Raw genomic sequence first — 10,557 nt, forward strand, 5'->3', positions numbered from 1 at the left:
CTGCTTTTAAAGACAGTACATAACCTTGAAAAGCCTCTGTTGCCTTAACTCAAACCATTAAGATTCTGGGTATTAAAGGTGGTTCTGTGATAAGAATTGAGAGAGTAGAAAGGGTTTGGGAAGGTGGAAAAATACAGTACAAAGGGCATCTCAGTCAAGTCTAAACTGCCCAACCACTGACATCTTGACTTTGAAGTCTGGCATGAAACTTGTGGATTGTTCAGCTAAGTATTAAACAACACCATGCAGTCCTCTTAGAATCACAGCAAAGTTAAATAGACGACAGAAGTCAGAGACTTTGCCCCTGGTTGTGGAAGGCAGAAGACACCAGGAAGATGTCTTAAGCTCCTTGGTCTGGCCCAGTGAGAGGGGCCAGGAGGAGGGAGGGGGCCAACATGAAGACTTCTGACACAGCAAAAGCTCTGTGAGTGTTAAGTGGGTCTCCGAATCCAATTCAACTATTTATTAAGTTCCTGCTGCACTATATGGCGCTTGCAGTCTAATGGGGGGATACTGTATGGGCACGCACACACAGGCATACACACACAGTAAAAGAATGCCCATCTCACCTTCAACACTCTTCATCTTGATGTCATAAATGATCCCTGGCAGAGATACTGCATATTTTTCCCTTGAAGTATGACTTCTTATGGCTCTGGGCTGTGTGATAAGGTCTTCTGAGAAAGTGACCCAATTCAGTGTCCCATTTCTGTCCAGAGTAAACAGGGCACAGCAGGACCAGCCTGAAGACAAGGACCACACTGGAGCATTGCCCCATTTGGAGATACCCAGACCTCCTTCCTGTATCCTACCATTATTAAGTTAGTTACATTAGTAAGTGACCCACATATAACCACATTAAAAAGAATGTTGCACCATTAATGCAAAATTCCTACAGATTTCCTTAACTGGCCTTGCAAACAGGCAGTTGCTTATGTCCTGTGATTTCAGGGAGGCACCGAAAATAATCTCTTAGTCGATCCCCCCAAAATCACCCCCAACTTCTGACAGCTACTTGAAATTCTACCATTATGCTTTTTTTTTTTACTCTGGCTTAAGCTTTTCCCCTTTTTCCTAGGATGATAATATTAATTTAAATTTTTTCAGTAGTTATGCCTTAATACTAGAGCATTTGAGAACGAACTTAGCCTGGGGAATGGAGAGCAGACCTTGGAGTCAGGAAGACCTGAATTCAAGTCATGCTGGTGACATGAAGTTTTAGGAGGGAAAGTCAGAAAGCACAATGACCCTAGGAGGACCCTTGAGGGTTGGGGGAAGGAGCCCTGAAGGGAGACATATGTTTGCTTCACAGCATGGAATAGGTTCTTATGTGCCACCCAGAGAGGAGGTGGTCAGACTCCCCCAGCCCATACACAGACAGCCTGCTCTGGTCTGGCTTCCAGCCCAGGCAGCCCCCACCTTCACCCTGACTGGCTTTCTGAGAGCAAGAACCCCTGGGCCATCAGCATCCCCAGATACCATTGTTGCTTCAGGTGCTGGGCAAGCAAAGTGATTGCTTTCATGATAGTAGCTTTTGGGCCACTCTACTGTCCCTGTACCTGTAGATCAGTGAGGTCTTCACAGCAACTGGGGGACACATAGAGAGCTTAGCACTCATCCCATCACAGGTGAATTTACACATCCTTTCCTAAGAGCTGGCTTTAATAGAGAAGATGAGGAAATCACAGGACTCTGTGAGCTTGAGATGTTAGGAAGAGATTTCCCCAGACACTCCCACTAATATGTAACACTTCCTTCTCTTTTTCCCAACAGGTTTATGACATATTAAATGGAAAACCGTATCAATCAGAGCCAACATCCAGTGATTTACTGGCTTGCATTAGAATACAAATCTCTTCTCTTAATGATAATGATGCATATCATTGCATGTTTTTTAGGAAAAAAAAAAATATGTTTCATACTGTGTCAAGCACAAGTTCTCATTTTGGGTTTGAAGAGCCTGGAGGCATGAAGAGGGAGAATGCGCAGTTTTAACCTACTGGAATACTTATGAATTTTGCTCAGCGGGGTCTCACCTGGGTTCAGCAGGGTATGATCACAGGATCAGACTGATCTTCAAATAAAGTAGTCGGACTGCTTCCACTGTGAGATGATGAGAGAATGATGATATAATGAACTATTCGTTCTTAACTCATTCTGTCTCTATTGTGGCTTCATTCTCTTCAGGAGATAGGAAACAGCACAATGAAGATGCAAAGTTGCAGCTTTATACGTTATTAGAAATGCCTGATCCAGACAAAAACTGGGCCAGCCTGGTGCAGAAATTAGGCCTGAGGATAGTTAACGCCTTCCAGCTGAGTCCTGCTCCTTCCAAAACTCTAATGGACAACTATGAGGTGATGCCCTATTTTAAGCGTTTGCTCATTTATGTGTGACCTTGGCTGTCATTAGGCCCCATGAGCCAGGAGGCAGAGCTTCTTCTACCTGCCCCCACCCCTATAACACAAAAAGTTTGCCCGGGATTCCTCCCTGACCTGGTGATCCTAACTGGGAACAGTAAAGTTGCCTTCTCTGAGAATGCTATTCTCGAGCATATTGGGATTGGGCTTTTCCAGGGCCTCTAGGATAATAATACTTAGAGGCTGAACACCATAGTAATAGCTCTCATATCTGCATCTGCAAGTGCTTTATATGTTCTCTCATTTGATCCTCACTATAACCTTGTGAAGGCAGGTGCTAATCTTAGCCCCATTTTATAAATGAGGAAACTGAGTCTGAGAGAGGTTTAAAGACTTGCCCACCAGGGTTCCACAACTAATGAGTCAGAGACAGGATTCAAACAACTCCTGACTCCAAGTCCAGTGGCCTATCCACTGTTTTTCTGTTTAGTTTTCTCTGACTGCTATAGAAAAATGCTAAACGACTAAGTGTCCTCTGGAAAGGTGTTTTGGTTTTTTTTTTTTGGAGGTGGGCAAAGATCTGTATACCTGTAATAACATCTATTTGGAAATCCAAAGTTATTAAGCCTCAGCGCAGCTGTCCAATCAGGAAGAGATTTCCCACATTGTCATTCAATCTTTATGTGGCTTCAGTCTAGCCCAGCCTCAGCCTGTGGCCCTGCTTCTCTTGAGTCTTTAAGGTCTTAGAGATGGGCTGAAAAGGAGAACACACAGAATGAAAATATTTCTACTCCTAGGAAACCCAGGACAGACTTTGGCTAGTTGAGATTTCTTCTCCTTTGACTGTTTCTCAGATGTTGCCGGAAGTGCCTAGTGACTCAGGCTGACAGATTAGCTTCCAGAATCTTCATTTTGACCAACTTTTTAGCCAGAGTTACATTCTGATCACAACCTAGAGACTGAGGTCTTTACATAATGGTACAAACCACCCTGATTAGCAGGGTTCATCAGAACTAGATGGTGGTGAAAGTTTGGAATATGAGAGCTTGAATTGCTTTTAGTCATGAAATAAAGATAGGTCTCATGCATGGGAAGGAGGCAGGAGTGCTAGAAAAACACATTGCATGCCACTTTCTGTGCCCCTTGGTTACTGAGATGATAGTTTGGGGCTTAAGGAGTCTCTGAAAATTTGTCCTGGTTGGGTCCCTAGGGTTGGACTTTTTACCCTTCCTACCATCTTAGGAAGGAGGAGACAGAGATGGGGGAAGGGCAGAGACAATAGAAGATTAAAGGAGAGGTAGAAAAAGAAAGGTGGGTGTAGAAAGAGAGAGACAAAGGACAGAGGAATAGCAAGAGAGAAGAGAGCAGGTCCCAACATGCTTTTCAGCTTAGCAGCCTTGCTCTATTGAATAAGGGGTCTGGAATATGAAAAACATGCACATTCTTGCCCAGTGGAAAATGTCCCTAATGCCAGAGAGTAGTGTGGACGACAAGAGGTGGGTTCTGATAAAGCCTATGGTCCTGTTGATGACCATTTCTAAGAATTCAGAGCGTGGCTTGATATAGACTGTAGAAACAGCATGGGGATGAAGTAATTTTTCTTTCTTTTGAAAAATCCATGTCCAGCTGCAGCGTTTCAATAACTCTAGCCTTCACTCATGCAGGGAAACCCTCCAAACTCCACTCAATGTGGAACTTGTGCTGTCTCAGCATTTCTTTCTCTGTACTCACTATAAACAGCCTCACTGATTTCCTGAGTTGTCTTCAAGAGATGAAACAGGAAACTGAATTCTTTTCCAGAAGGATACATTTTCTTCCTCTCTCCTCTGATGATCTACATCTGACCAGTAGTGGTTCTGTCTCTCCCGTCTATAGAGTGGTAGTAGCAAGAGAGAGGGAGGGAGATCATGGAGGAGAGAGCAGGGTGTTGAAACTTATGGCCGAATGGGGAAGACCCGCCCTGTATTCTTCTTGTTAAAGAGAATTGCAGTGTTTCTCACAAAGAAATGCTATTTTTACCCCTTTCTCTCACAGGTCTCTGGGTAATGGTAAGGGAATTGGTAGATGCCCTGAGACAATGGGCTGTACCAAAGCAACTGAAATCATCCTGAAGGCCTTCAATGCCTCAGTAAATGCATCTGGAATCAGAGCAGACTCCAAAGCAGATATATTTGCTGCCCCCATCACCGTCCTCCATAAGACAGCAACTAGGTATGAGAATGATTACAAACTTGAAATGCAGTGGAGGGGAGGATGATACACAGTCTACCTATTCCTGTGTGAATGGGAGGCAGGCACCTTCCCCTGCTCCCTGACCCTGGACTTCCTAGATCAGTCATTCTTAACCTTGGTATCACAGGGCAGGTGGTCACCCTTTGAGGCTGTTTGATTGAGTATTCATGTCCAACTCTTCATGACCCTATTTGGGGGCTTTCTTTGCAAGGATACTGGAGTGGTTTGCCATTTCCTTCTCCAGCACATTTGACAGATGAGGAAACTGAGGCAAACAGGGTTAAGTGATTTGCCCAGGGTCACACAGCTAATAAGTGTCTGAGGTCAAATTTGAACTCAGGTCCTCCTGACTGCAGGGCCAGCACCATAACCACTGCATCACCTAGCTGCCCTATCGCCAACCTACAGGCCCAGAATTGTGAAGCTCAGAGACTTGGGGGCTCAGCTAATCCATTTCATTTTATAAAGGAAGGAAATAAAATCTAAGATCACTTAGTTAAGTAGTGGCAGGACCAAGACCAAAGTTCCAGTCCTCTGGTTCCTGGCATGGTTCTCTTCCTGTGCCCTGGTGTGCATTGGACAGGTTACATCATGGTGACTCCTCCCCACTGCCATTGCTGGCAAACAAAAAGATCTTTAGCACCTGGAAGCAGGAACTTCAGAAGCAGCCAGCCTGAATGCCCCCAATGATGGCAGATGAATGAAGAAGCAGCTGTTTGAACCAGTGGAATTCCAATGGCAAGAGTAGATCAGGGGGCCTGCTTGTGTCCTGGATGCCTTGGAACCTTCCTTTTCACAATAATGTTTTTAAGTACATGAAATAAATTAGTGGGATTACAAATCAGACCAATTTTACTGAGATGAAGGTGTAATTCTTTTTCCCATCCAAGGTCACACTCTCCCCCTTCTACCTTGAAATCTGTCCATGTTTGTCCACAGAGTCTGTTTAAGAATCTTTCCCTAGATGCAAGATTGCATTTCAATACTAGGTTTCCAGGCCTGGGTTCTGCTCACCTACAGACAGGTACCTCCAGATAGGAATCAGGAAGATTTTTAATGATAGAATCCCCAAGGAGGTTTTTCTTTGAGAATGAAATGAGTCATGTGCCTTAAATTTAAGCTGGCTTAGTAGTAACCACAGCAATAAAAGTAGTTTTATGGATTAACAGACAAAACTGTCGAGGCATCCGTCATCTACTTAGTTTTCTCTTTAGATATCACTGAAAGCAGGACAGTTGTACCTGTACCCCTTTTGCAGGGTGAGAGCCCAGTTGTCCTGGACTACAAGCATTGTGCTGATTGACTCTTAAAAAGAAAAATTAAGGAAATGCTCTATAATGGGTGAAGTGCATAAAGAGCCTTATTAATTTAGGATTATTTTCTCAAGTAGATGTCAGGCATGCCACCAGAATTTTCACAAATCTAACAACACCATTTGATTAGAGTTTGAATATATTTGATCATCTAAGTCCTAGGTTTCTTTAGAATATTCAGTAACACATAGAAGCTGTTCACACTCCTACAGAGGTCTCCCACTAAGGAGAAATTCAGCTTAATTTTTCCAGAATGGTCTGATGAAAATTTTTAAAAATCATCCTATATTTTAGCAAATGGGCAGCTAGGTGGCATAGTGAACATAGTGCCAGGCCTGAAATCAGGAAAACTACTCATCTTCTTGAGTTAAAATCTGGCCTCATACACTTACTAGCTGTGTGACTATGGACAAGTCACTTAACCCTGTTTCCCTCAGTTCCTCATCTGTAAAATGAGCTGGAGAAGGAAATGACAAACCCCCAGTATCTTTGCCAACAAAACTCCAAATGAGGTCATGAAGAGTTGAGCATGACCAAAATGACTGAAGAACAACAAAATGTTTTATCAAAATAGTTTAAAGACAGAAAGCAGTGTTGAATGCTTGGTATGTGGAACACTCATTAAAAGGTCTAGGGCATGGTTCCAGTTTTTTCTATCCATTGGGTCACCTAGCTACCTCCTACCAAGTGATCAAGTACTTGCTTGGCCATTGACCATTCATTCCATGTCCATCATAAGAGACTGGAAAAAAAAGATTTTGTTGTATTAATCACATCAGCTTCACATGCAATGAATATCAAATTAAAGTATCCTTTGAATCTCAGAACCAAAACTGTACCTGTGCCTAGGAGAAATTCAACACAGGAAGTTCCCTCTATTCTTCGCTTTTTGTTTCATTTTCATTACAATTATGTTTTGGGAGAAACAGAATATGTCTGCCAGGCATTTTAAAGCTCTATTTAAAAAAAAAAAAGGGGGGGGGGGGGAGATGGACTTCCTTCCATTTATGTACTACCCTTTCCCTGGTGCAGTGTTTTGTAATTGGCACACCTAGTCAATGTTTCTTTCATTTCATTAGGTTGGTGTGATGGGGAAAAAGTGAAAGTTGAGAGACAGACAGTAGCAGCAATAAGAGCAGAGTTCAATGTCAATTGTGCAAACCTAGTGATGTTTAATAACTCCATGCAAGCATAGACCACAAGAGCTGTCCAGCACTAAACTAGGTTCTTCCTTCCCTCCTCAGGTGAATTTTATAAACCCCAAGACAATAAAAGTGTCTGACAATAAGGTAAAGCTATAGTGAGAAGTTGACCAGCCCCGGCCCATTGATAACACTCAACAAAATGCCTCCTGACTATGGCCTGGAAGCATCACTCAAAGGCAAAGTTTAAAAAAATTGTTGAGGATTTACAGCATAGGGTGGAAATGAAATCCCATTTCACCATTCAAAGGAAAGGAAGTTCAGGATGCTCAGAGGAAGCAGACTGGCTTGAACTATTCTGGATTAAAACCAGGATCTTCAAGTTCCTTCTTTCTTAAACTAATTTTAGTTTGGTTCACTTACAAGATCTATCTACCTTCTTTAGGGGAATGAGTCTTACCTAACTTTTTTGGCTGCCAGTGGACTCAAGTTGCTTTCTATTTTTGTTCTATGCTGCATACCCACTCCCCTTAAAAGACTTGAGGAGTTCCCACAAGGATACTCTCTCTAGCTATTTATAGTACAGTTACTCATTCAAATTATAAAGAAATTAAGAAAAAAAGTGTTTTGAAGTGGGAGTCATTCAATGTACAATTTTTTAAAAGCTTGTTGCTTTTGATTATCATGATTTGAAAGAAAGGAATATGTATATTTTCAGTGAATATTTAAATACTGATCTAATCAATGCTGAAAATGGTATTTCCCACTGTTTCCACATTTTACTATTGTAAATAATTTTTAGATCAAATTCTTTAGATTAAAATAGAAATGTTGGATTTGTAAGTGCTATTTTTAATTTAAAATTTTGTAAAAGAAAAAAGTAAATTGAAAACCTTACTTTCTCTGGTCTTTGAAATTAGTCTATTTTTTAAGGTGTTATTTTCTTCAGTATTTTTTGGGGTCTCTTTTAGCAGGCTGTTGACTAGTTTTTCATGATTTTTTTGCATCATTCTCATTTTTCTGCCCAATTTTTCCTCCACTTCTCTCACCTGATTTTCAAAATCCTTCTTAAGCTCCTCCATGGCCTGTAACCAATTCATATTTTTCTTGGAAGCTTTTGATGCAGGAGTTCTGACTTCATTGTCTTCCTCTCGTTCCATGCTTTGATCCTTTTTGTCCCCCAAAAAGGATTCTGTGGTCTGTTTGTGCTTCCTCTGTTTGCTCATATTGCCAGCCAATTACTTGACTTTTGAGTTCTTTGCCAGGGTAGAACTCTGCTTCCAGAGAGAAGAACTTTGTCCGAAATCACTGGGGTTTTTTCAGCTGCTGGAGCTATTAGGAGGGCACCCTCTCTATAGCCCCCACAAGCTGTAGCACACTGGCCACACATCCCAGGACCACCACCCAAGACAACGATCCAGATCCAAGCAGGTTAAAGCAAGAGCAATTACCCTCTGAATGGCCGCTTGGTCGTCCTACAATATGCAGTCCAGGAGCTCTGGAGGCAGCCACATGGCAGCAGCTACAACCACCACAGCTCCGCCATTTCTCACCCCAGGGGCAGGGGCCAGACCGTGCTCTTCTCCACCAATTTCCAACAGAGTTCCTGACTGAACTTTTACTTTCTTTTTGGCATTTATGGGTTTGAGAAGTCTGGAAACCACCAGCTGCTGGTAATTCACTCTCCTGAAGTCTGCTCCACTGCCGCTGGTCGGAGCCATGCTGGGGCCAGAACTGAGAGGCTCACTTGGGACTGTTCTTGGCTCCTAGCCTGGTGCAACAGACTCTTCCTGTCAGCCTGCCAGGCTGCCTTCATAAGATTTGTTTCTCTCTGTCACTTTTTGGGTTCTGTAGCTCTAAAATTTGTTTAGAGTAATTTTTTTACAGGCATTAGAGGTTGTGGGAGCTGGAGCCACATGGACATCCTGTTTTTACTCTGCCATCTTGGTCTACTGTCAGTCTTTCTAAACTCAGAAACTTGCCCAGAGACTTTGTCATCATAGTCAAGAAACAGAATTTGTCTAATACAGTAGATATGGACATAGACCTAGGTCCTGATCACTTCACATCAGATTGTGCCTTCCTCTCTGCCAAAGCAACAGAACCATCTCTGAATCTTTCTTGAAGAATCTCTTCCATAACTATCAAAACCAAAATATGTCAGAGTGCAAAAGTCTCTCTGCAAGGCATCATCTCATTAAGTTGGTTGACCAAAGACAGTCCCATGGAACTCTCACAAGAAGCTTTGGCAATATTCAGTTGTTATTCTAATTTCTCAGTTTAATTAGTTGTAGCCTCACCATCCTACAGGATTTTAGCACAATACCTAATACCTCGTCAGTGTTTAATAAATGCTCTATCTGCATATTTTCAGAAAAATACTCTTTTGTAGGGCAAGAGTATTATCTTTATTTTCTGCTGTAGTTCTCTTTTCTTCTTCCCTTCTATTCCCCTGATAAAATTTGCATTCCTTTTCTTCCTTCATTCTCTTAAAATTCAGCAGTGTCTCTTAAAATCCTTGCAATGTTCTGCTAGATTTCCTTCTGAATTCTCACTCTGCTTGGTCCTATTCAAGGAAATCATTTAAGGCAGCAGTTTCCAAACATTATATAGCAAGGCCCTCTGTCTACCCACCTAATCAACACCTAATATTAATATGATGGACAGGCTTTGTTTTCTATACCAAGTTTCTATGAGATGCAATTTCTTCTATTCTGGATTTCTCCATCAGGATTCAGTCTAGTGCACTTTTTTTTTTTTTTTTTTTAGCAATTGGGGTTAAGTAACTTGCTCAAGGTTACATGGCCAGGTGTTTCTGGGTGGGTAATAAGTGTCTGAGCCCGGATTCGATCCACATGTCATCCCGACATTGGAGCCGGTGCTCTTACTTGCTGTGCTACCTGGCCGCCCCCAGTCTAGTGCATTTTCTAGATTTGTTTAGAAGATTTGTGGACAAGAACTAGATCCCACTGATTCCTAACACTCCACCATTTTGACTCTACCCTACCAAGTTCCCCAAAACATGGCATCATTGATAATATTGTTACTTCTTTTTCAACCACTATTTGAGATAGACATTTAGTCTTTTTAATGGCTATAGCAGAAAACTGTACTTCACTCAAATAAGATATTATGAACACTAGTAAGATTTGTATCACTTTGATGAAATGGAGAACTCCTTAATGAGAGAAATGATTATTAATAACCAATGATTCAGGGAGATCCAGAGTTCCCTTCTTTTTCTAAAGTCCATTGCTGATAAGCCCACACTGGTAGGGTAGTCATTACCCTACCAGTTCTGTTCAGGCTTGGGTGGGGCATACATTCTTTGAATATTTGGCCCAAGGCTGGGGGTGATCTGAGTATAAAGATAGTTTCTAAGGCCAAGGGTGACCTTATGTCACTCTTAGATTCTCATTTTAATATAACCCACCTCCTCTTATGTTAACCAATCAGAGTTAATTGACATTCTTCTTCCATGATGGTCTTTGGTCCAACAGAGATAGCAAA

General features: G+C 42.0%; 1 long non-coding RNA gene across 1 annotated transcript in view; it reads left to right on the forward strand.

The window, feature by feature from the left end:
- The window catches only part of LOC138166094 (uncharacterized), a 29,501-nt gene extending 25,579 nt beyond the window's left edge, over nt 1–3,922 (forward strand). The window contains exon 6 of the long non-coding RNA XR_011169529.1: nt 1,774–3,922. This is a non-coding gene — a long non-coding RNA (uncharacterized lncRNA). The remainder of the gene's footprint in view (nt 1–1,773) is intronic.
- Nucleotides 3,923–10,557: the final 6,635 nt, after the last annotated feature.

Source organism: Petaurus breviceps, unplaced genomic scaffold, assembly GCF_028583685.1.
Source record: "Petaurus breviceps papuanus isolate PSGF00001 unplaced genomic scaffold, PetGlider_PUasm1.0 126, whole genome shotgun sequence".
NCBI lineage: Eukaryota > Metazoa > Chordata > Mammalia > Diprotodontia > Petauridae > Petaurus > Petaurus breviceps.